The following is a 25,865-nucleotide window of genomic DNA, read 5'->3' on the forward strand; positions in this document are numbered from 1 at the left end:
AAATGGAGTACTACTCAGCCATAAAAAATGAGAAATTAGAGACATTTATAGCTAAGTGGATGCACATTGAGGCAGTATGCTTAAGTGAAATAAATAGGACACACAAGTATAAGTACCAAATAGTTTCTCTGGTGTGAGAAACTGAAAGTGTAAATAAGGACTAAATGTATAATAGGTAATGTGAAATAGGAAGAAAAGGGGCAAAGGGGAAGGAAGTGGGAGGGCTAGGGGAAAGGACAGAAGGGAATGGGATTAATATGAGAAAATGGAAAAATAGGAACAAAATGTTTGTAAATAGGGAGGACTGGAGGGGTTGAAGGGAGGGCTGGGCAAGGGTGAAAAATAAGAACCAAGAGAGACTATGTAAAGGTACAAATTTCCAATGATGAATGTCATTATATTGTATACCTAAAATGTACCAATGATTAGAATGAATAATCGACAATGTAAAATAGGAAGAAAAGGTCCAAAGGGGTAGGGGTAGTGGGAGGGGCAGGGGAAAGGAAAGAAGGGAAAGGGAAAAATGCTGAGAAATGGAAAAAATGGAAATAAAGTCTTTGTAAATAGGGAAGGGTGGAGGGGGTGAAGGGAGGGCTAGGAATGGGGAAAAAATAAGAACCAAGATGCATTATGTAAAGGTACAATTCCCAGTGAGGAATGTAATTGTATTGTATACCTACAATGTACCAATAAAAGAATTTAATCCAAAAAAAATTTTACCTCAACCCTTTATTTCCATACATAAAAATAACTTGAGAGGATCTATGAACCTAAATATGAAAGCCTATAAGTATAAAACTTTAAGAAGAAATTATATGGGAAAACATTTATGAATTTAGGGTAGGCAAGAACTTCCTAGGATACAAAAAACATGATGTATAAAAGAAAAGTGATAAATGAGATTCCATCAAAATTTAGAACTTTAAATGACATCGTTAAAATGAAAAGTAGTCCTTAAACAGACCATATTTACAATGCATATAACCTATGACTAGAATATATAAAGAACTCTTACAGCTCATTAATAGACAACCCAATTAAAAAATAGACACAAGAAGGGCCAGGGATTTAGCTCAGTGGTGCCACTGCCTGCCTCGCAAGCGGAAGGTCCAGAGTTCTATCCCCTGTACCAAAAAAAAAAGTAGGCACAAGAAGATGATAAATAGCCAGTACAGCACAAGGAAAGGTGTGCAACACTAGAATCAGAAAAATACTAATCAGTACCATAACAAGATTGAATTATACACTCATTAGGGAGATGAAGTTAAAAGTTTTAAAAGAACAAATGTCAGCTTAGGTGTGATCCAGTTAGAACTTTCTAATACTGCTAATGTGAATGTAAAATGACAAAACCATTTTGGAAAACAATATAAAAATTTCTTGTATTACTGTTAAGAACCAACAGTCCTGCTCTTAAGTTTTTACTTGAGAGGAGTGAAAACACATGTTCACAATAGATTTGTACATACAAGTTGAGTATCCTTTATCTGAAATTCTTGGGACCAGAGTGTTTCAGAGTTTCGTTTGAAATCCACTTGATCTGCAAAGAGGATAGCTACTCCTGCTTTTTTTTTCGGGTCCCTGTCACATGGAGTACTGTTTTCCACCCTTTAATTTTAACTTTCAGACTATGAGTTTCTTTTTGAATTAAATATGTTTCTTGTATGCAGCATATTGTTGGATCTTGCTTCTTGACCCATTCTGCCTGTCTATTTCTTTTGATGGGTGAATTGAGACCATTAACATTGATGGTTATAACTGATACGTATTGACTTATCATTGTCATGACTTTTTCTTGTTGGATTCTTGCCCTTTGCATTTAATTTCTTGCACCCGACGGATTTATTCTGCTGTGCTTCCTGGGGTTATGATCCTCAATGTCTTTTCCTAGGACATTGTCTAAAATTTTTTGGAGTGCTGGTTCGGTATTCATGAAGTTCCTAAGGTGCTCTTTGTCATGAAAGTATCTTATTTCTCCATCCATTTTGAAAGATAGTTTTGCAGGGTACATCAATCTGGGTTGGAGACTGTTTTCTCTTAGGGCTTGAAATACATCACTCCAAGCCCTTCTTGCCTTGAGGGTTTACACTGAGAAGTCTGCTGTGATTCTGATGGGCTTTCCTTTGTATGTGATTTGTTTCTTTTCTCTCACTGCTTGTAGAACTTTGTTCTTCTGTTGGGTTTCTGGAATCTTAACAATTATACGCCTATGTGTCGTTTTTTTTTTGATCAAGGCTATTTGGAGTCCTATATGCCTCACTTATCTGTATGTGAAGTTCTTGTCCCCTTCTTGGGAAGTTTTCTGCCATCACTTCTGTGAACAGTTTTTTTTTTGTCATCTGCACTGTCTCCTGTTTCTTCACTGACTCTGATCAGTCTTATGTTATTCTTTGCATCATCTAGCAGCTGCTGGATTTGATTTCTCTTGGTCCCTTACTATTTTAAAGCAATTTTTCTTTTCCTGGTCACTAATTGCAATCTTATCTTCTATATCTGGCTCATTCTGCTGTGTAGACTTTCAATGGAGATTTTCATGTCCTGGAAATCTATTTGCATCTGTTTTATGGATTCCATTTGTTTCCTATGTTGGGATTCCATCATGTTCCTGAGCTCCTCTCTAGATTTATTAATCATGTCTTGCACTGTGAGCACAATCTCTGAGAAATTATTTCTGATTTCATTTTTTCCAGATCCTCTTTTGTTGCCAGTTCAGGGAGTCCAGGTGGTTGAGTATCAGAGTGTTCCATCTCATTTCCCTTTGGGATTGCTGTAGGTGACCTGGAAATCTGGTTTTGAGACTTTTTTATGTGTCTTGTCATTTCGACGGGGTGGGGGTGGGGGGGTTGCTACTGGCACTCTTGCGGCTCACCCCCTGTGTGTTGGAGAGGGTGGTACGGAGGCCTGGAAGCCTTCTCTTGTACATCGTGAGCGGTTCACCTCCTCTGTGCTGAGTACCACAGGGGTGGTACTGTGGCCCACAACTCTTCTCTTGTGTGCTGTGAGCGGCTCACTTCCTGTGTGCTCTGCATTATCTTTTTTAAGGTAAAGATTTTAATTTGGTAAAAGACTAACCATTTTAAGTACTCTAGAAATTAGAAGTTTAAGAATAGAATAATATTTGACAATATGAGATTTATAAGCTGTATAAAGTCTGATAGTGTTATTTCTTAGCCTGTGTCTTTTTGGGTTTTTTTTGGTACCGGGGATTGAACTTGGGTCCTTGTGCTTGCAGGGCAGGCGGTGGAACCACTGAGCTAAATCCCCAGCCCAAATTTTTAATTTATTATTTGTATTTTTATTTTATTTTTTTGGTACCAGGAATTGAACTCAGGACCTTGTACTTGCAAGGCAGGGGGAAGAACCACTGAGCTAAATCCCTGGCCCTTCTTAGCCTGTCTCTTAATTACTATCTCATCACTTGGTCAACCACATCTTAAAGGAGGGGAAGTTTATTTTGGCTCACATTTGTAGTCCATAATTGGCTTCTCCAAGACAAGAAGGCATGGTGGGGGTCTGGTGAAGGAAAACTTCTCACATCATGGCAGCCAGGAAGCAGATAGAGAAGGGAGGACCGGGGAGGAAGACACATGCTTCCAGGTCATGCTCCCAGTGACCTGCCTCTTCTGGCCAGGCCCTAATTTCTAACATCACATTTAACTATATTCTACACCTGCCTCATTCAATCATCCTTCAAAAGCTCCATCTATGAGTGCATGAGGTTTTTGGGAGACGTCTAGATGTAAACTATAACAGTCTACCACAATAGTAACCATTTTGTATACAAGCATGGCTTTGCTCTTCTAATCCTTTGTTAGCACATGCAATGTATCTGAAGACGGCAGAGCATGTTGTAAGCATTTAATATTTTATTGTTTTTAAAGTACTTTGATATAGATGATTTGAGTGACTTGTTGGGCTCACAGAAGAGGTCCTTGCATCCTGAATATATAATAGCTAGAGTAGCATAGCTGATTGATAATGCATTCAGTCTTCCATTGATTTTACTTTCAAATTAGTTAACAAAATGCCATTCTAAACATAGTCTAAGAAAGAATGCAGAATTAGGAGCTAAAAGCTTATCAGAATCAACATGGTATGATCATCATATGCACAAAGCAAATTTCAACATTTGTATTAAAAACCCTACTCTCTGGGCCAGGTAGTGATGCTGCACTTGCCTTGCAAGTATAGGATCCTGAGTTCCATCCTAGGTTCTGGAAACAAACAAACCAACCAACCCTATTTTTCTTGATTATACAAATTAGTGTGGTGAATAGTTCTGACTCACCTATTTTATAGTGTAATACTCTTTACAGATAAAACCCAGCCGGGGATTTAGCTCAGTGGTTCTGCCGCCTGCTCCACAAGTGCAAGGTCCTGAGTACAATCCTCGGTACCAAAAAATAAAAAAAAATAATAATAAAAATAAAAACCAAATGCATATCTTTGAGTTTATAATCTTAAAAAAAAGGTAATACTAAAAGGTAGATTTATAAATAAATATTCTTAGACATTATATATTACATATTCAGTTTAGGTTAATATTTCATGATATTTCATAAAAATGGGAAATGGGAATATGATATTTTAATATTTTTGCATTTTATACTTATATAGTATGAGCTTGCACATAGTTTTTAAATTAATTTTATTGGTACATTTAAGGTATACAATATAATGACATTCATCATTGAAAATTTGCACCTTTACATAATCCATCTTGGTTCTTATTTTTTCCCCATTCCCCTGCCCTCCCTTCAACTCCCCCACCCCTCCCTATCTACAAAGACTTTGTTTCCATTTTTTCTTTTTCTCATATTAATTCCATTCCCTTCTTTCTTTTCCCCTCCCCCTCCGATTTCCCCTTCCCCTTCCCCTTTGCATCTTTTCTTCCTATTTCACATTATCTATTATACCTTTTAGTCCTTATTTACACTTTCAGTTTCTCACACTAGAGAAACTATTCGGTATTTACACATGTGTGTCCTATTTATTTCACTTAAGAGTATTGCCTCAGTGTGCATCCATTTAGCAATAAATGTCTCTAGTTTCTCATTCTTTATGGCTGAGTAATACTCCATTTTATTAAAAAAATCACATTTTCTTTATGAAGTCTCCATTTGATGGGCATTTGGGTTGCTTGGAAGTTTTAGCTATCAAAAATTGTGCTGCTATGAACATGGGTGCACATATATCACTGTGGTATGATTCTTTTAATTCTTTGGGGAAGATACCTAGCAGGGCAATAGCTGGATCAAATGGGACTTCCAATCCTAGTTCTTTGAGGTTTCTCCATACTGATTTCCACAGTGGTTGTACCAGTCTACACTCCCACCAGCAGTGGAGTAGGGTTCCTCTATCCCCATAGCCCCTCCACCATTTGTTATTGGTTGATTTCATGATAGCAGCCATTCTTTCTGGGGTGAGGTGAAATCTCAGCGTTGTTTTCATTTGCATCTCTCAAATGACTAGTGATGTTGAACATTTTTTCATGTATTTATTTGCTATTTCTACTTCTTTGTCTGAGAAATGTCTGTTCCTTTCAGGTGCCCATTTTTGGATTGGGTCTTTAAATTTGGGAGATCTGATTTTTTTTTCAGTTCTTTATATAGTAGACCTTTGTCTGCAGGACAGCTGGTGAAAATTTGTTTCCCACATTGTGGGTTGTCTGTTCATACTGTTGGTGGTTTCTCTTGCTGTGCAGAAGCTTTTTAGTAAGAAGAGATCCCACTTGTTGATTGTTTGTGGTAGTTCATGGGCAACTGCACATATTTATTATCACTGCTTTACATTTTCTCTGAAATTATCTAATTTCATACTAGATTAGTTCTGTGGTGTTTATTATAGAAAAGGGAATGAAATTAATGTGCTTAATCATACAGCTAAATTGGATTTTTCCATCACTTTTGGTAGAGTAGTAATGCTATAGTTTAGCTCACTGAAATGATGATGTTCTAAAGTTGTTTCTTCATGAATAGAGGCATACCTGGCACCTGTTCATGGTCATCTAGAACCTAATTTCAAAATTTCTCAGAAAATTCATCTTGAAGATATTTGAATTTCTAATGTCACTAGCTAAGTAGATTAGCAGCAGTTATGCTATTGAACAGCAAACTAAATTTATAAGCATTTAGATTATTTGTCACCTACAATTCCCAATCACAGTGGGTGAAAGATCTTAATATTCATTTAAAGTAATAAAAGGAACGTAGGACTTACTTTTCTTCCCCTTAAACCTGTACTGTGTAGCTGTTTAAGGAAGTTGCATAGCTTTCGGAAACATGGGGTAGGTTATAAGCACAGCATTATGATAGCAAGGGAAATAACAGAATAAAGTAGTTTGCAAAATAAACTTTATTGGGAACAATATTGTAGTGTGCTTCAGGATGTTCATTCTTTCCACTAACTCATCTTTGTCAAGAATTATTTTGCAAAGGAAATTTTGAATAAACTTTTACTTCCTGCCTGTCTGTGTTTTCTCCTTGCCCCTTTGCTTCTTGTAGTTAATAAAATATTTATATCAAAAGTTCTTCTTTCCTATATGATAGAAATTCTAAGAGAAGAAATGACAACAAAGTTTTTAAATAGATCATCCACTAGGTGTTTTTATCACAGTCTATTTTAAAAAGACAATTCAAATCTTGATGATTGTGAATAAATATTTACAAATGGAAAGTCAGGAAATTTTCAGGTGGAAAAGTGTTGATTTTTCAGAGTTCATCATTCTGACACAAAATATTGGTCTGCAAAGAATTTTTTTTTTTACTCAAAGATTCTATTGTAAAGTGAAAAGGAACGACATTAAATTTTAGACTTTTAGAAGGCATATTCATGCCATGCTTTCCTAAACTGTAGGCTTTTAAGGATTTCTTCATTCATCCTGAGATTAAGAATATGAAATTAATTTAACAAAAATGGAATAATTTTATAGAGTTTGAAAATGCAGACTAAGTTAAAAAAAGAAAAAAACTTCATTTAAATTGTTTACTTAAACCTGAATATATGGTGTCTTGAGCTCATTCTTTTGTTTGTTTGAAGATAGATGGCAAGAGGATTTGAATATATATTTCAAAGAAACATTTTCTTACATTAAGAAGAGTGAAACTGTCTGTAGAGTATCTCTTAGCTAATAAGTGAAATGAAAATGATTTTTGAAAACTTATGTTTTATTGTCTTCCTCTATTTGGAGAGATAAGAAAGAGGCTAAATGTGTTAACATTTATAGTGTACATAGTATGATGTTAACCCACCAAGTATAAAACATTGCACTTTTTTAAATAGCTTTTTATTGAAGAATGACAAAACAGTATAAACATGATGTTTTTCACAAAATGTAACCAGCACCAACATCAAAGAATATCATCTGCATTACAGAAACCCTCCTTCGTTAACTCTTTTCAGTAATTACCCCACTATTCTAACTTTTAACACCATGGATGAGCTTTGCTCATGTTTGAACTTGTAAACTAGAGTCACACAATATGAACTTTTTATCAAACTCCTCATATTTTTTATTATGTTTGTTAGATTCATCTGTATTGTGGCATCTACACATGGTTTATTTATTCCATTGTGTGACTATACAATAGTATATACTTTCTTTGATTCTACTATTGATGGGCATTTGTTTGTTTCTAGTTTAGCCTGTTGTGAATAGTGATGCTATGAATGATCTTGAACTTGTCTCTTAGTCAATGAAGAAATGCACTTCTGTGAGTATACACTTAGAAATGAAATTGCTGGATTAGGGTGTTCTTATGTTCAGCTTGAGTAGGCATTGCCAAACAGCTTTTCAAAGTAGTCTGACCCCTTTTGAATTATTTTTATTCGGTAAAGATTTTCCTTGAGATGAAGGAAAATTTCATTGTTTTGTTTTTAAATAGTAGATCCTAGGTCAGATTACAGTTCGTGAATGTGCAACAAAATTAAACTCAGTTGGTGATTAAAGTAATTCACTTGATTTCTAAAGTTGCATATAAGTAGGTACTAAGAGCAGGACCTAAGTACTGAGTCACTTTTGCTGAAATTACCCTGATGGGAAAAATTCAGGAAAGTATACAGTTTTAGAAGAAGCAATGTAGAGCAGTTTAACAGTGGAGTTAAGATATTGGCCTTTTTATGTCAACCCTTCCTGCATCATCTTGCTCAAATACTTGACCTATATAAGTCAAAACAGGTTAGCAATACCTATTTCCCGGGTTTTGTGTAGAAACAGGCTTTGTAAAACAGGCTAGCAATACCTATTTCCCAGGTTTTGTGTAAGGATTAAAGGAGATTGTAATATAAAGTGCCTAGCACTGTGCCTAAATATCCAGTTAGTAATAATATTTCAAAGCCTTCTGCTTCACCCTTCTAAATAGCCCTTTTAGTTATGTTTTTGTTTTTTCTTTTTCTTTTCTTTTCTTTTTTTTTAGTACTGGGGATTGAACTTGGGACCTTGTGCTTGTGAGGCAGGTGGTGGAACCACTGAGCTAAATCCTCTGCCTCCCTTTTAGTTACTTTTGAATTTCTCAGTTACTTAGCTTTCTAATCATTCTCCCCTCAAGTTGAGATACTTCTTTATTAAAAGCAAAAGTTTAGCCAATTACCTTAATGGAAGTTTTATTCTATTTCTTTTCCCAGTAGTTCTGGGAAAGTAGTTCCTGTAAAGTAGTTCTCCAAAAGTGTTTTTCCCCCCTTCCCTTTCACCTTTTTACAAAAGACATAAAGAAAACTCCAGTATTTCTGTCAGTCTTGACAGTATAACTGACAGCTGGTGTTTGAAGTTGACTTCCCAGATAGTTCAGTTTTTAGAGTACCAAATATATTCATCTTTATATAGTAACTTGGCATTTCATGAAATTTAAGGAAATCATTGACCCTTCAAATTAGAGTCTATCTCCTGCTTTTCCTTTCTTCTTTGGATGATGAAAAAATGATAGTTCTACACTATCTGGTTAAATACCATGAGGTATAATTTCCCTTTCAAGAAAGTTTTCCAAAGTTATGTGAAGATAGATTCATTATGTAATAGTTTCCCTTTTTACTCCTGTTTCCCTCCCTCAAATTTATCAGAATGAGCTCGTATGAAGAAGAGTAAAACCTCTGACAAAAATAAATGTTTCTGAAAACTCTTAAGAGTAGTAATTGGCTTCAAGGAGAGAGGTAAAAAAACGTTTTGAGTAACCAATAATGAATTGTATAGGCTACTTTAAGGTTTTACTTATCCACAGAAATTTTCAGGACCAGAAAAATGTCTAAAATTTTATTCCCAAATCTTGAAAGCAATCTCATTCACAGTTGACACAAGTATTAACAAACAAATGAACCCCTAGTGTGAAAATTACAAAACACTGATGAAAGAAATTTAAGAAGGCACTAAAAGGTGGAAAGACCTCCCATGGTTGTGGATTAGAAAAATTAATGTTTTAAAAGTCCGTATTACCCAAAATGATCTATGGATTCAATATAGTCCCCATCAAAATATCAATGACATTCTTCACAGAAGTAGAAAAACATAATCCTAAATTATTTATGGAAACATAAAAGGCCAGCCAAAGCAGTCTTGTGGGGAAAAAAAAGCAAGGGTACAAATCAAAACGTAATTTCAAGACTATAGAGCTATAATAACCAAAACAGCATGGATTACATAAAAACAGGCACATTTGGCAATGGACTAGAATAGAGAACCCAGAAAGAAACCAACGCACTGGTAGCCAAATGATTCTCAACAAAAATGCCAAAACATGTATTGAAGAAAGGCTCTTCAACAAATGATGCTAGGAAAGTTGGACGTTCATAGAGATTGAAACTTGACCCCTATCTCTCACCCTGTATAAAAGTCAACTCAGAATGATTCAAAGACCTTATTGTAAGACCCTAAATTCTGAAACTCTTGGAAGAAAACCTAGGTAAAATTTTTCAAGATATCAGTACAGAAAATGATTTTTCTAGGTAGGATCCCCTATATATAGGAAACAAAAGCAAATATTGGCAAATGCAGTTTTATCAGATTTTAAAACTTCAAGCCAGGCCTGGTGAATGCTAGCACTCTGGGAAGCTGAGACAGAGAGGTCGCAAGTTTGAGCTGAACCTGGGCAACTTAGCGAGAACCTGTCTCAAAATAAAAAATAAAAAAGGACTGGGGATACAGGTCAGTGTGAAGGCCTATGTTCAGTCTCCAGTTCTGGGAGTAAGAGAACCTTCTGCACAGCACAAAGATAACATACAGAATGGGAGACGATATTATCTGACAAAGGGTTAATGTTCAGATTATATAAAGAACTCAAAGCACTTAACAATTTTTTTAAAAAGCTATCCAGTTTAAAAATGGGCAAATGATCTGAATAGGCACTATTGAAAAGAAATACTCGTGGCCAATGAAAATATGAAGAAATGTTCAATATCATTATCCATCAGGGAAATGCAAATAAAACTGCAGTGAGATACCTTCTCACCCCAGTTAGAATCAAAGAAAGAGGGCTGGGGATTTAGCTCAGTGGTTCCGTCACCTGTTTTGCAAGCACAAGGACCCGAGTTCAATCCCTGGTACCAAAAAAAAGAAAAAGAAAGAGGGAAAGGGGACCGGAGATTTAGCTCAGTGGTTTTGCCACCTGCTGCGCAAGCACAAGGACCCGAGTTCGATCCCCGGTACCAAAAAAAAAAAAAAAGAAAGAAAGAAGGAAAGGAGACACATACACAGAGAGAGAAAGAGAGGGGCAGGGGAAAAAAATGCTTGTGAAGCTGTGGAGAAAAGGGAACGTTTATATATTGATTCTTGGTAAGAATTGCTAAGAATGTAAATTAGTATATCCACTGGTATATAGAACCACAGCCTGGTGATTCCTTAGAAACCTAAAAATAGGGCTACAGTGTGATCCATCTATCACAGTCCTAGGTGTATATCCAAAGGAAATAAAATAAACATACAAAAGAGATACCTGCATGCCTATGTTTATTATGGCATTGTTCACAGTAGCTCACACATGGAGTCAGTCTAGGTTCCATCAAAAGATGAATGGATGAAGAAAATAATATTCCATATGTAGTCTTCAGCCATAGAGAAAAATGAAATCCTGTTATTTGGGGCAAAATGAATGGAACCAAAGGACATGGTGTTAAGTGAAACAAGCCAGATGCAGAAAGACAAGTACCACATGTTCTCTCATATGTGAAAAATAAAAAAAACTTTAACCTGAAAGTAGAACAGTGATTACTAGGGACTGGGAAGAGTGTCAGGGTGGGTGAAGGGAGAGAAGCTAGATGGATATGATCAATGCATATTGTATGCACATATGGAAATATCACACTAAGTCTCATTCATGTGTACAATTAGTATGTATTAATAAAAAATTCATTCCTGGACCCCCAACTCTTTCCCACATGCAAGGATTTCTGTGGTTCTCCTATCATTGACTTGTGATGAGTCTTATGATATCAAGTGTTTCTTATGTTGTCATTAATGCTGACATTATAGAGGGACAAAATTCTCTAGTTAAAATGACATCTGTGTTTCTTTGTTCTGAAGATGTTGCAATCAGAGGTCTTTTAGAAGACCATTCATTCATTCAACAAACACTAAACTAAATAAATTTAAATATGAATGTTGGTACTATTCCAATTTAGGTGTACTGCGATTAAAAAAAAAAGAGATAAAACTGTTATCTTTGTAAAGTTTTTTCCTTGTAGAGAGACAGACAATAAATGAGTAAGTAGAATATATAGTATATCGTAGGTAGAAAGTTTTATGGAGAAAAACAAAGGAAAGAAAACTAACGCAGGAAGTCTTAACAGGGACATCTGACTGTCATGAAGACCAGGGTTTATTGGGCTGAGGTGAGAAACTACTGGAGGGTTTTGAGTATAGGAGTTGCATGCACTGATGCACATTTTCCCTGAACAGTCAGGTTGTGCTTTGGAAGTGATACTGTTGTAGGGATCAAGGGAGGAACCTGAGACACTTAGGAGACAGTTGCCGGAATCTGGGTGGGGAGTGATGGTATTGGGATCATGATGGTGAGAGTAGAGGCAGTGAGAAGTGGCTGAGCTCAGGGCAGGATCCAGAGCAGGGACCATAGGATGTGCTGGTGACGAGCTGGGGTCGGTTACGTGTTCTGGCTCAGTATGGTGGTGAAAGAGAAGAATGGCAGGCAGTAAGCCACTTCTCTGCTTCTGGGAGCAAACTGGAAACAGTTGATATCTTTGTGGAATGACTGGGGTATGTTATTTTTGCATGTTTTATTCTGACAGTGCCCTGGTTGCAATTTCTCTTCTGTGCTTATTCTAAAAAGCAGGTTTTGTTGCTCTTCAGAACATTTAATGTCAATTTATGATATCTTTAAATGAAAAATACGGAGTAATGATAAAAGATGAATAACAGGAGAATAAGCATGTCAGCCTTAGTACTTTTAAATAAAGGTATATGTTTACTGTTAAAGATAAGAATGATACTTTGTTTCAGTGAAATCAGACCATGTTTCTTTGAAAACTCACAAAGACTATATACTTTGGACCAGTTCAGTAGACTACTATATTTAGTTGTGTGTTTAGTTCTGTAGATCAGAACAAAGATTAATGACTTCAAGTATAGTGTAACAGGCCTTTGTCCTACTAACAATTTTCCAGGCCTGGAATGCAGCTCAGTGGTAGAGGGCTTCCTTAGCACGTGCCAGGCCCTGGTTCAACCCCAGTCCCCCCAAACAAAAAAAAAAGAAAAACCTTCCAGTTCCTAATGAAGTACAGTATCTAAAGGTACTTTCACTGTGTAAAAGCTCATAGCAATTAAGCTGTGTATATACATGAAATGAATAAAATAACTGAACATATTCTTTTAAATTTATGACTAAATATTTAAAACATGGAAAAATTATTAAGATATACCTTGAACTCCTGTGTGTCTGGCCCTCTAGTTAAGAAAGAAAGGGGCTGGGGATTTAGCTCAGTGGTTACGGTGCCTGTCTCAAAAGTGCAAGGACCCGAGTTCGATCCACAGTACAAAAAAAAAAAAAGAAAGGAGGCCAGGTGTGGTGGCAAATGCCTGTAATCTCAACACTGGGAGGCGGAGGCAGGAGAATCACTGCAAGTTCCAGGCCAGCCTGAACTACACAGTGAGATGCTGTCTCAAATTAAAAAATAGAAAAAAGAAAAGAAAGAAGTGAAAGCGTACCAACAGGGTAAGAAACCTTATATGTACTCCCTTGTGACCACACCCCCTTGGCCTTCCTCAGATGAGCCATTATATAGAATTATGTGTTCGGCATTCTTATGCATGCCTTTGTTTTTATTATAGCCATACATACACATATCTTGGAACAATTTGTAGTAGAATGAATTTGGAAAATATTAGACTCACTGCCTTGTCAATTCTCTTCACAACAGGCCTTGAGCTTTTCTTCTAAGTCAGCATCATCTCCTGATAAGTAACCTCCTAACTGGTCTTTCCAGTTGTCCTTCTGTGTCTTTTATCCCATTGTACTCTCCAGTGCACCCAGAGCGAGTTTTTATAACCCTATCAGGCTATTGCTCTTATGTTGACAGACCTTCACTGATTTCCCACTTAATAATTTTCAAATTATTTCACGTTTGATAATTTTTTTCTTCCTTCCTCCCTCTCCAACCATATACTAGAGTCATTCTTTTAACCCACTGTACTTCTTTTCTTAAGATTTTTTTTCAAGTGGAAAACATTTATACAGTGGACCCTTGACTTACAAACGCACTTCGTTCACAAGGGCTGATTGTAACTCAAGTTGTTTGTAAATCAAGACTTTTTTTTCCCATAAGAAATAATGGAAATACCCATAATGTGTTCCAAACCTCCCAAAGCACCCTTAATTAACCTTTTCATAATAAAAAGGGTTGTATAAAGTACATAATTTACCAGAAACACCAATAATTTTCCTAGCTTATTCACCAAAAAGTTATAAAATGTCCTGGTTTACCAGAAACCACAATTTCATACTGTACTCACCATTTGAGATGACATCTTTGGCTTGCAGGAAGGGAGGGTGAAATGGAAGGTGGTTATTTTTCGGAAGGAGAGTCCCCTTCCATAAGAACTTCAGGAATCTGGCTCTCTGGTGTCCTTTCTCTCTGGTAGAGTCTGTAGCCCACTAGGACCTGCTTCTGGATCACTAGTGCTCAACCTTTTCAGAGCTAAAGACTGGTCTAAGATTGTCTGTTTCTGTTTTTTCTTTAACACTGTTCGATAGTATGATATGACATTGTCATTAAGCAAGTGAATACAGTGATTGGCTTTTTCTCTGTCTAGGTGGGTCTTCTCTACAAATGTTTGTAGCTCTGTTCATTTTTTTAGGATTTCCTTTATTTCAGAAGAAGTACTTTGCTCCACTGATTGTTGATACACCTCCTTCTCTTCAGAAAGTTCCTCAGCTATCATTCTCTGTTGCTTAGCCAGAAGTTGCTGAAGTTCCTCTGTAGACAGTTCCTCCGAGTGTTCTTCCACTACTTCCTCAATATCACCATTATCTATCTGCAAGCCTATGGACTCTGCTATAGAGACAGTGTCATCAGCCACAGGGTCAGTTGAAGGCTCAGGCTCCTCTACACAACCTTCAGAGTCTCTCTCCTGTATAATTTTAGACTACATGTTCTTCTAGGCAGATCTCAGTATCCTTAGAGAGATATTGGCCCAGGATTTCTCAACGCCACACAGGAAAGACCGGCATTTGAATAGTAACTCAAGACTTTGGTTATAAGTTAAACCTAAAATTCTGGTCATAACCCAAGTTTTTCATATGTCAGGCTGGTTGTAACTCAAGGATCCACTCTATTTTCTTTCCTTTTTCTCTACAACATTTTCTTCACTCTTTTCCTGGCATTATTTTCAGTCTAAGTTTGAATGTTACTTTCTCTAAAAACACTGTATTGTCTTGATCACCCATTCTTACGTTTTTCTTTTCCTGATAATACCCTGTGGTTACTGGTTATTTACTTACCTATTTTGCATTGCTTTCCAAATGACTAGTTCCCCTTCTAGGTTATAAACTTCTAAAAGGAAGAGCTGTCTGCTATCTCACTTAACATATGGTAGATGTACAAAAAATGCCTGTTGAAGGAAAATAAGAATGAAAAATTAGTGAACTAAATTATTTTTAACATCTTTTAAATCCTGGCTGGCTGAAAAATACCTCTTTAATTGTACAAGAAAAACAAAAATATAATACTTTAGGAATTGCTTCCATTTTAGTTAAGATATTTTAAGAAGCAGAAACCTACTCGAGTATGGTAGAGGTTTGTCATAAACACAGAGGAAATCCAGGAAAAGTTGACCAAGTTCCTCCAGAAGGACAAGCACCAAAGTAACCCCAGGCAGTCACTCTCTGAATCAGATGTTTTCCCCTTTTCCTGACCCAGTTCTTTGTAGCTTTGTTTTGTGCAGGGCCTAAAATATCTTAGAAAGGTCTTTGTGACATTTTAACTGTAATACCAACAACTCTCAGTCATCTCTTTTTGTATCTTTTAGATAAAATTCCTGAGAGAGAACCTGATTGGTCTGCACGTATTTTAAAATAAATCTGCACAGTCGTAGGTCACCACTGCGGGTCACCTTAGGTCAGTTGTCCATCTCGTGTCCAGAATACTGTGCAGAGAGTTGGGACCAATCACGTGACTCACACCCACTTAACACCAGCTGTACATGGAGGCAGACTTCCCGAGAGGGTCACTGGTGGGTCTGGTACAAGAAACCTTTCTAATACATATGTAGTTTGTGGACTGCATAAGATTCTTAGTGTTGACTGCATGGGCAGTAGGCATTTGATAAATATAAAACATTTATTAATTAAAACTGATGTGTCTCAAAAACAAGCTATATATTTTCCCCCCATAGATGTTTATTTAATTAGAGTGAGGAATGGAAATAGTTATAAAATAGTGATTGCTGTATTCCAAATCATTCCCAATCATTTTCATCTATACTTGTTGGGAGTAGGATTTTGAGTAAAAACCATTGTGATGATTAATATTGATCGTCAGTTTGATTAGCTTGCAAGATTCCTGGGAGATTTGTAAAGCATATTTTGCAGGGGTCACATGAGTATGACCTTTGGACTGTATCTGCTCCCTGGCTCCTTTCTTTCTGCTTTTTCCCCTGCTCTCTGCTTCCTAGTTGCTGTAAGATGAGCAGCTCTCCTCCACCATACTCTTTTGCCGTGGTATTTTGGCCTTGGGGTCAGCTAAGATGTACTGAAACCTGTGAACACATGAGCTAAAATCAACCTTTCTTCCTTTAGTTTTGGGTTATCAGGTATTTGGGTCATAGCAATGAAAATCTAACACAGACCCATGCATCTTTAACCTATATAAACTAGTTTAATGATGAGTTGCAAAACTAGATGAGGTGTTTGAATGCTTCCCATTGTCTAGAAATCGGTTTGTGAAAACATCTTCTAACTAATATTTATTGAAAGACCTCCACTGCATTTATTAGTAACAATGTTCCTTCATTTTATAAATTATTTATATTATACAAAAGTGAATGAACACTATCAGACAGTGTCATCTGGAAATAGATTGAAAGTGAGACTTTGTATTGGAAAAAGGTTACTTGCCTTTACTACGCTGTTTTATACATACCTAATTCTAACTGATAAGCTCTCAGGCTTCTCTGTAAGTCTCAGAGATTTGTGGATAAAATGCTGGCAGGCTTTACTGGAGAGTACTTCTGAGCCACACACTGTACTAAAAACTGCATACCTTGTTCCTCTCCGAGCAAAGTGCTGCCCTTCACATCCCTCATACAGTTGGCTAATTTAGAAATAAGTTTTTTATTTTTTTAAATTCATACAGGCAGATAGTCTGATTATTTTTGTCCTTCATCTCTACAGCAAGGAGACAGATAGTTTTGTCTCTTTTGAGAAGTCTTCATTATCACTCTCCATTTAAGGTTAGAAGTCCTATCAGTCCTCAGCAGCAGTTTGGGTATCTCATTCCAGGACTGTTCGTCTCATATCCCAGGTGCTCCTTCTACAATCCAGCAGGATTTATCCTTGTTAAATCACATCTCCTGATGCTCCTGGGATTCTGTTCCAGATGCCCTTTTCAGGTACTCTATTATCAGCATCCAGTGTTTGGCATTTTAACCAAACAATGGTTTGACCTTTTCATCATTTATCCAGAGCCTCTTAATTATATCTAGGCATACCAGCACTAGAACTACTACCAGCTAATGGTATCTGGCTGTCAGTACTAAGATTGCTGATCGCATTGGTTAAAAAGAGACATAGTAGGACTTTCTGCTCTAGTTTTCAGATTGTCTCACAGAACATTCAAAGCTCTAGTTTTTTAAAAGTCCACTTGACATTTTGCCTCTTGTTCATGTACTAGTAGTGTAGCCAATTTTGCTTTTCTTTTCTAAGTCGTAATGCCAGAAAATTTTCCATATTTGAATAGAAAAATTTTCTGCTTGTCCACTAGCTCCTTGACCTTTCAGATTGAAGTTGGGCCACGTTATGGTATGATGGTGAATTTCTTATTTAAGACATGGTCTACCTGATCCCCTAATATCCATTTGCAAATTTGATAGATTAACTCTGTTTAAAATGTCATTTTCTGGTACGAATATATGACTCCTTTTAAAAGGATGAAAAATACCTAATAATACTGAAAAATACCCCTCTGGTTTATGTGCTCTCAATTTTCCCATTAAATAGAATTCAAGCACATTTTATTTAATAAATTAAAATCTTTTGACTTCAAAAATAAACATCTTAAAATAAATGACAGTGGGTTGAAGCTAGTATTGCTAAATATATTTAAGTAGTGTGTATCAACCTTAAAGCACACTAAACTTCACACCACTGAAAAACATCATCCCTAGAAACCACATACTACTTTTCCTATTTACCTGTCTAATTTTATGATATAATTTTTCTTCCTGATCTTTTTTTTTCCTCCAAAATCAGTATAGTTACTTGAGTTTATATCTAGTAGTGAACTGCATGGAAATTTTACAAATTCTGCTTGTTCTATGAGAATCTCCTTCTTAATATCCAAAGAACATAATGATACAGCCCCAAACTGAAAGATTCAGTCCAATATTCACATGTAGTTGATCAATCATATCAGTGTCTTTAAGGATGAATAGAGTAAATTTCTTCTCCAAGCTCCGTTGCCTGTCTAACATGTCTTGGGTAGGGTAGGATTCCTCTGTGTGCTTTTGCCTCTCCCACCTTTTCTCCCGGGTAACACCTGAGTCTGTCTAGGTACTTTATGGAACCTTTCTATGGAGCACTCCCTCTCTCCTGCTTATCCCTCCAAACTCTTCATCTTTCACCCTCTGCATGTATTCCTTTGCTCTGTCATATTCCTTCCTCTTCTCAGGTTTATGGCTTGAGTTTCAGTTATTCATTTTCACCTCATTTTACCCGTGAGAATATTTCAGATCCAACCAAAATGAAGAAGGTAAAAGAAAACTTATTGCACTGCCCATCAAGATCTGTTCTATATAAGACAGATAAGCATTTCTCGCTACCATGATGACCATTTGTTGACACAACTTTGTTCCAAAATCTCTACCTCACTTCTGTTCTTAGCATTGTGTTAAAAAGACCCTCTTATGTTATCCTAGGTCATTAGTGCCAGTGGCAAGTCCACCAAAAAGGAAGGATGTGTCGTTCCCCAAGCAGCAGATGATAGAGGAGGAAAAATCCTGTCCTGTCTTATCTGATATCGCAGTGTTTTATAAGTCCATCCATTCTTGAGGCCTTTGTTATTATATATCTTTATAAACTAATCTGTAATAATAAAACATCCCTCCAGCTATATCAGGCTGAGTGTAAGATAGTGGGAGCCCAGAATAACCCATGAGAAATAAGGAAGGACAAGATAGAAAATCATGATGAAACTGCAGCCATAGTTAAGGTAATTCTGTGTTTTAGTTGGAGTTTACTGATAAACCTAAATTATATTTTACCTACTGAATTAACTACCTTCAGCTTTCAAATCTTTAATAGACTTGATATCAAACAGTATCTTGAACTCAATAAAGTTTTACTTCTTTTTTCCTCATCTTTCAAGTCAGAACTAGTCCCAGTCAGTAAATATTTATTAAGTCTTCCTCAGTTCAAATGCTTTTTGAGTTTCATCTAACATTTGGATTAAAATCTTGAAAGAATTGTTTGTTGGTTACAACAAAATAAGAACAAATCACCACTTTCTCTACTTTTTCAATAATGGATTTATTTAGATCAAATATATACAACTCAAGTATACAAACATGAGTGAAACGGACTAAGTATAAAGCATTGCAGAGTAGTAGGAACTGCAATAAAGTGGAACATACATACACAATGTAAAGAAATTAAAAGTCAACAGTTGTTAAAGTATTATGTGGCCAGATAGAATGCATCATTAGTCCAAATTTAGCCATAGGCTGCATCTTGTGAACTCTGACTTAGATAACAAAATAGAATACTATTCTTTTTGGAGGGAAATTTGGAAGTGGTGGGAGTAACCCTGAGTTTTGATAGATTGATAGATTTGTGTTTAAAAAGGCATGTTGTGAAGGATTTATTTATGGTGATTATAAATTAAAATATTAAAAATATAATTATGCTTGAAAGCACCAACAATATTTTTCAAAGGATAGTCTGTAGACAGCTTTTGTCAGAAAATCTGGAGCCTGAACTGATTTCAAAACTTTCTACAAAGCTACTATAATCAAAACCATGTGTTTAATGGAACAGGTGTTGATCTATAGATTAAAGAAAAAAGAAAAAAAGGAAAGAAATTGGACATTAAATTAAAAGTATTGTATTAGACGGTTGTGATGGTGCATGCCTATAGACCCAGTGCTCAGGAGGCTGAGGCAGGAGGTTCACTGTGAGTTTCAGGACAGCTTGGGCTACATAGTGAGTTCAAGGCCCTACCCAAATTATATAGCAAGACCTTGCCTCCAAAAATAAGTAAATAATCAAGTAAATTTATTTTTTAAAATGTTGTGCTTCCTGGAATACTATCAAGAAAGTGAAAGACAACTCCCCAGAGTGAGGAAAGTATTTGCAAATCACATATCTAAGAAGGGCTTGGTATCTCAACTATATAAGGAACTCCTATATCTTAGTAAAGAGAGAAATAAAGCAGTTTAAAAATGGCAAAGGATTTTAATAGAAATTTTTCCAAGGATCACATATGGGCAATAAAAACATAAAAAGATGTTTAGTAACATTAGTCACCAGGAAAAAGTAAGTCAAGACCACAAAGAAATACCTCTTCAGGGCCACTCAAATGGCTATAATAAAAAAGATAGACAAAAACTAGTGATAAGCGTATAGAGAAATTGAATTAATTATTTATTAATTTATTTTAAAAAATTAGAACCTTTATACATTGGTGGTGGGAATGAAAAATGGTACAGCTTCTTTGGAAAATAGTTTAGAAGTTCCTCAAAAAAGTTAAACATGAAGCTACTATATGATCTGCAATTTGGCTCTTATGAATGTATGCAGGAGAACTAAAAACATATATTCAGCACAAAAGAACATACAAATGGTCACACCAGTATTACTTATCGTAGCTTAAAAGAGGGAAATCCCCCAAATATCCTTTAACTGATAACTGAATAAATAAAATATGGTGTATTCCTATAAAGAAATATTATTTAGCCATAAAATGGAATGAAGTAGTGATACAAGCTATAATGTGGCTATGAACTGTGAAGATATTGAGCTACATGAAAATGTGCTACGTGAAGCCCATAAAAGCCATATATTATGTGATTCCATTTTGTGAAATAAGCAAAGGGAAATCCATAGAGACAGAGGGTAGATTTGTGGTTGGTAAAAGCTGGGGAGAGGGAAAATTCAGAGTGACTACTCACAAGTACAACAGATACAGGGAATGGAAACGTTCTGGAATTAGTTGTGATGGTGTACAGACTTGTGAATATTACTAAAAACCATGGAATAATATACTTTTAAAGGCCAAAGTTTATCTCAATTTAAAAAACATAAATGGGGAGGAGAAAGTATTTGCTAACAGGAAAATTCTTCAGACACTGCTTCAACACAGGATTCTGAGGATGTGGCCCCAGAAATCTGCATGTTGAGCAGATATCATCAGGTTTATTCATTTCCTAAAGCTTAAAGAGAACTGACTTAACAGTTGTATGCATCTGTACATTAAAATATGTTCAGGCTGAAGGAGGTGTGCTTCTTGATCATTTTTCAGAGGCAGCGGCAGCAAAGAATTATTCCCAGTATGGGACTCACTGAATGGTATAGGCAAAGTTCTTTCCCTGGAGAGGGGAGTTGGAGAGGAATGAGACGGTACACTTTCTTCATTTCTTTGAATTCATTAGTTTGGCAAATTCTAGGAAGTGAGATAATAGCCCAAGATAATGAATTCAGAGAAACCAAAAACTTAGAGGAAATACCTAGCAATGTTTCTGTGGTTGCTGCGTTTTTAGTGTTGATTCTGGGGGTAAAAATCTTGGTGTGTTGATTTTTTTCAAGGCTTTTTTTTGGTCAGATGTTACCATAGGCCAATCAACAAAGCCAAGTTGACAGAGAACAGGCGTGAATTTTAACAGCTAAACTTCCTCAGCAATAGTCTCTGGATAAGATTTGTTTCATAGCAATGCTATAACAGGACAAATTGTGATTAAAAACTGGCAGATATTTTATTTCATGAGGATTTAGGAAAAGAACAAGGTGGAATCTTTTAGTTAGTAGTTGCCAAACAGAGAATAAAGCTGGTTCTGCATTTACCCATTAATATGAGGGCTTATTTAGATGTTGACTTTCACTATTGAAAAATGATATGTGTTATTAATAGTACCTTATAATCTTTGTTTTTTTTGGTTACTGGGGATCAAACTTGGGTCCTTGCACTTGTGGGGCAGGCGGCGGAACCACTGAGCTAAATCTCCGGCCCTTAAAGAATCTTTTGAAAAATCTAAAAATGCTCTCCTTTTAAAATTAACATAGATTATAAAAAGTCCTATTCACATATACCTTTTTTTATATAAAAAAGAGAAAAGTATAGCTTGATACTCAGTAAATTCTTTGTGTTTGATAGCACTCTTACTTTGATCAAGCCTCTTTTCTTTTTTGGCAATAAAAATAATCATGCTTAAAAGATTCAACACTTATACAAGTGGTGTATTAGAATGGTTTTGTTATATGGAAGCCCGATCATATGCTATGGGACAAATACTTTTTTCATTTTGGGTCTGAGAACCTAAATATGGTTTCTCTCTTTTATCTGACGCTTCTAACAGTAGTGTTATGTGCCTAACAGAAATGATCTGTGTCTTAACATGAAGCCCAGGCATCTATTACCAGTCTTCTTTCTTTCAAATAATGAAACTTCAGATACTCATACTCACTGTGTACAAATGGTACCAGGCTGAGCCTTTATCCAGTACTTATTATGTACTATTTTAGGTTAATCACAGTACTTCACAATGGAGACTGAACTAATACACATCTTTGGAAGGAGGCAGATTGGGGTAATCAAACACAAATAAGAGGAACTCTGTAATATATTGGGCCATAGGAATTTGCTATTTTTGTAAGACCAAAATTATTAAATATTGGCAATTTCCTATGATTCCACCTAATAGTATACTGGGAATAATGATCTGTTGAAGCTAAGATAATAAGAATAAGTAACACCTAATCCAAACTGGCAGAATGTCTAGTGTTAATTCCCATTATTTCTGGCCATCATAAATACTATTTGTGTAATAAATTAATGAAATTTTCCATTATATCTTGACATGTTTATTGCATGTCTATTATGTCTCCCAAATCAAAACTGCTTTGTTATATCATCTATTAAAATTACATGTAAAATTTACATTTTGCTGCATTATAGAGCCAGAGTTGTTTTAGTCTAAGTATTTCTTTCCTTTATATGTCCAAGCATAAGTTGTCTTTCCAAAGAAATGCAGCATATTTACCTTGGCTTTCCCCTGCCTCACTGCCTCAGTAGTTCGGCATACCTCAATTTGGGAAGCACAATTTTATAAATTAGAAGTCACTGAAGATTAAATTGTGGTAATAGCTTGATAAAAATGATGTTTTTAAAAAGATGTATCTCAGGGCCAGGGATGTAGCTCAGCAGCACAGCACCTGCCTGGCACGCGCAAGATCCTGAGTTCAATCCCCGGTACCAAAAAGAAAAAAAAAGATATATCTCAGAAAGCCAAAATAGTTGTATTGACTATCAACAGTCATATATACATTACAAATTAAAATTAACAATAAATGCTGAAATTGTGAATTGTTGCTTTTATAAGTCTATGCTTTAGCTCATATGCCTTTTATCTTTTATCTTTTTTTATATATACTTTTTTAAAAGTTGTGATATAACACCAAACTGTCTAACATTGTCTACAGTTTTGTGGAACCCCGGGGGAGGAACGTATTAGACAATGTATACAGTATTATTAGATTAGATATCCTTTTATAGCCATTTCTCTGATGTGTATTTTTATATGTGGGGGAAAGAATTCATTGAATACATTTGAATGCATTATATCAGAGGATTAACTAGACTTTTATTGGCTAGATTATTAAAGGTTCACATAGGAATCTAAAAGGACTTATGAGTAATTTACTTTCAAATGCTTTGAAAGAAGTGAAAAAAGTGGATGAGTATCTACTTCCAGTCATGAATATGAGACAGACTAGTACTTTCAACAGTTAGGAAAATGCCAGGACAGCCAAAAAAAGAAGTCACAAATTCTTCCAAAATGTTTTGTGAGTCTTTGTCTTTGTCTCTCAAAAATAACTAATAACTCATCAATTCAGCATCTAAGGGACCAGATATATTTGCTGAAAGGAATATCATCTTATTAATTCATTCAATAATTCATTGTACTTTATTTAATGAATATTAAGCAGTTAATATATGCTGGTATTTTCCTAACAGATACCATGGTTAATTGAATAGACATTATCCGTGTATCCATGAGGCCAGTGGGCAAAGATAATAAATAAATATATAGATGTAGATGCAGATAGATATGATTGTACATGACAAGAAATGCTGTGAAGGAAAAGTTCAAGTTGCCTCAAGATTTTATCAAAAGGAAACTTACTTATTTTCAATTTGGGTTTCATGAATGGTCTCTCTAAGTAAGTTATATTTAAAGCTAAAATCTGACTGATGAATAGGAGAAATCCCCATTGGGAGTTGCCGGGGAGGACACATTGGAGCTCTTGAGTAAGAGTATCAGAATGAAAATCTGAATTTTTAGAACACAGAGACCAGTTGACAAGAGGTGGGTAAGACCCAAATTATACCAGTTTGGTGGCCATACTGAAGACATGGGATTTCATCTCAGCTTCAGTGAGAAGCCATTGAGGATCTTTAAGCATGGAATTCCAGAGTCTGATTTAAGTGTTTCTGAGACGACTATGGCTGTTATGAATGTATTGAAAAGGATAAGCAACTAGGGGTACTAGATAAATAGTAATAGAGCTACTACTGCTGACAGTGAAAGCTGACGGAGATTACCTGAACCTGTACATTTGAATGTGAAAGCTAACTGTAGGTTAAACTCAGTGTTATTGCTTTATTTCATCTAGGAAAAATATGCAGCTAGGGACAGTTGAAAATGTTCTCCACAAAACACTGAATACATATTTTGAAAGTTGAGAAAGAGGAATATATTGCAGGAAAAATTTTGGTGAGGTTTGCTTGTTGTTTACTTCTGAAACATGAATTCCATTTTGTTGTTTTGTTTTTTGATTTTTGCTTTTGTTTTGAGTTCTACTTTTTCCCCAAAATGTTTTCTTTTTTGGAAAAGAGATTTAGTGGAATTTAGACTTACAGATTGGAAGTATCAGTTTACCTCACTTTACTTTTTATTTTCATTTTTAACCTTTGATTTATCCTTCTAAAACTTTTTATAGGAATTGCATCTGTGGAATCACTTTTGTGTCTTTGAAGAAGATAGTAGAGCTGCTTTATGTTTCAGAGAATGAAATAGCCTGTAAAGTAATGTCTATTTGCCACTGCTGGCTGGGCCAAAGAAAGACAAGGCTCGCATACACTCTTAACATCTGAAATCAAGGGATTGCAGTGGAGTGGAAAAAATAAAATTTTCTATGAACTACATAATACCATGAATTATCTTTATTGATTTACATCACTTTTGAGGGCATGCATAGCCATTAATTTATGGTCCTTAATTTATATATTAATGCATTTCCTTAATAATTTAGCACATTGAATTTTTCCTTTGAATTTATATTCTTCTAGAAATCTTTGCTGGCTGGAATTTTCTTGTTAGGATTTTTGGCCTAATACCTCTGTTAATAAGGTGTACTTACAAATTGATTTTCAGCAGACTTTTTATAAATTAGGATGCTTTTTTATTTCCTTATATAATTTCTGATCAGTAAAACTGAATGAAAAGTAACTTCTTTATCTTCAGTGAATTATTAAAATGAGGTATTTTAAGTTATCTGTCTCTATTACAAAGCTAGTTAGAAAAATTTCAGTCATTTTTCTAACTGATTCAAATTTTGACAGCTTGATTTTTAGGACTTGTCATTCCTTCACTGATGCATGGTGCCATCTGCTGTTTATGGGAAGTACCTTGTGTTGTGAACCACTAAGTAGAATAGCTATATGTCTAAAATAAAAATACAAAAATAAGTTAAATGGAAAAAAAAGCCAGTGTGTAGCCTGTTTGAAAGTTTGTCTGTGGTTTATTTCATTTTTTGTGTGTAAAATCATTTTAAAAATCTGATTATCTTTAGTACTTAAGATTTTATACTCACTGTATTCTGTCTTAATTTTGTTTCCTTGCTTATCTTTAACTTTTTTTTTTAAATGGCAGTTCTTGGCCCAGAATAAGGAATCAGTAAACATTTGATTGTTGGGCAGAAGGTCTTGAATTTGATCCCAGT

At 35.5% G+C, this 25,865-nt stretch overlaps 1 protein-coding gene and 1 long non-coding RNA gene across 9 annotated transcripts in view; one reads left to right on the plus strand and one right to left on the minus strand.

Annotated features, from left to right (window-relative positions):
• The window catches only part of Rabgap1l (RAB GTPase activating protein 1 like), a 725,139-nt gene that overhangs the window by 468,804 nt on the left and 230,470 nt on the right, over positions 1–25,865 (plus strand). The gene's annotated exons all lie outside the window — the stretch shown is intronic.
• LOC110350906 (uncharacterized) overlaps positions 1–25,865 on the minus strand; it is a 35,372-nt gene that overhangs the window by 8,323 nt on the left and 1,184 nt on the right. The window contains exons 1-2 of one of the 2 annotated variants that reach the window (XR_002397842.2): positions 15,217–15,634; positions 14,937–15,046 (exon numbers count right to left, since the gene is read on the minus strand). This is a non-coding gene — a long non-coding RNA (uncharacterized LOC110350906). Of the gene's footprint in view, positions 1–14,936; positions 15,047–15,216; positions 15,635–25,865 lie in introns of those variants that run through there. The other variant, XR_015444326.1, reaches the window with a different exon arrangement.

This window comes from Heterocephalus glaber, unplaced genomic scaffold (assembly GCF_053883595.1).
Source record: "Heterocephalus glaber isolate CG9 unplaced genomic scaffold, H.glaber_assembly_v1.0 deba00001600, whole genome shotgun sequence".
NCBI lineage: Eukaryota > Metazoa > Chordata > Mammalia > Rodentia > Bathyergidae > Heterocephalus > Heterocephalus glaber.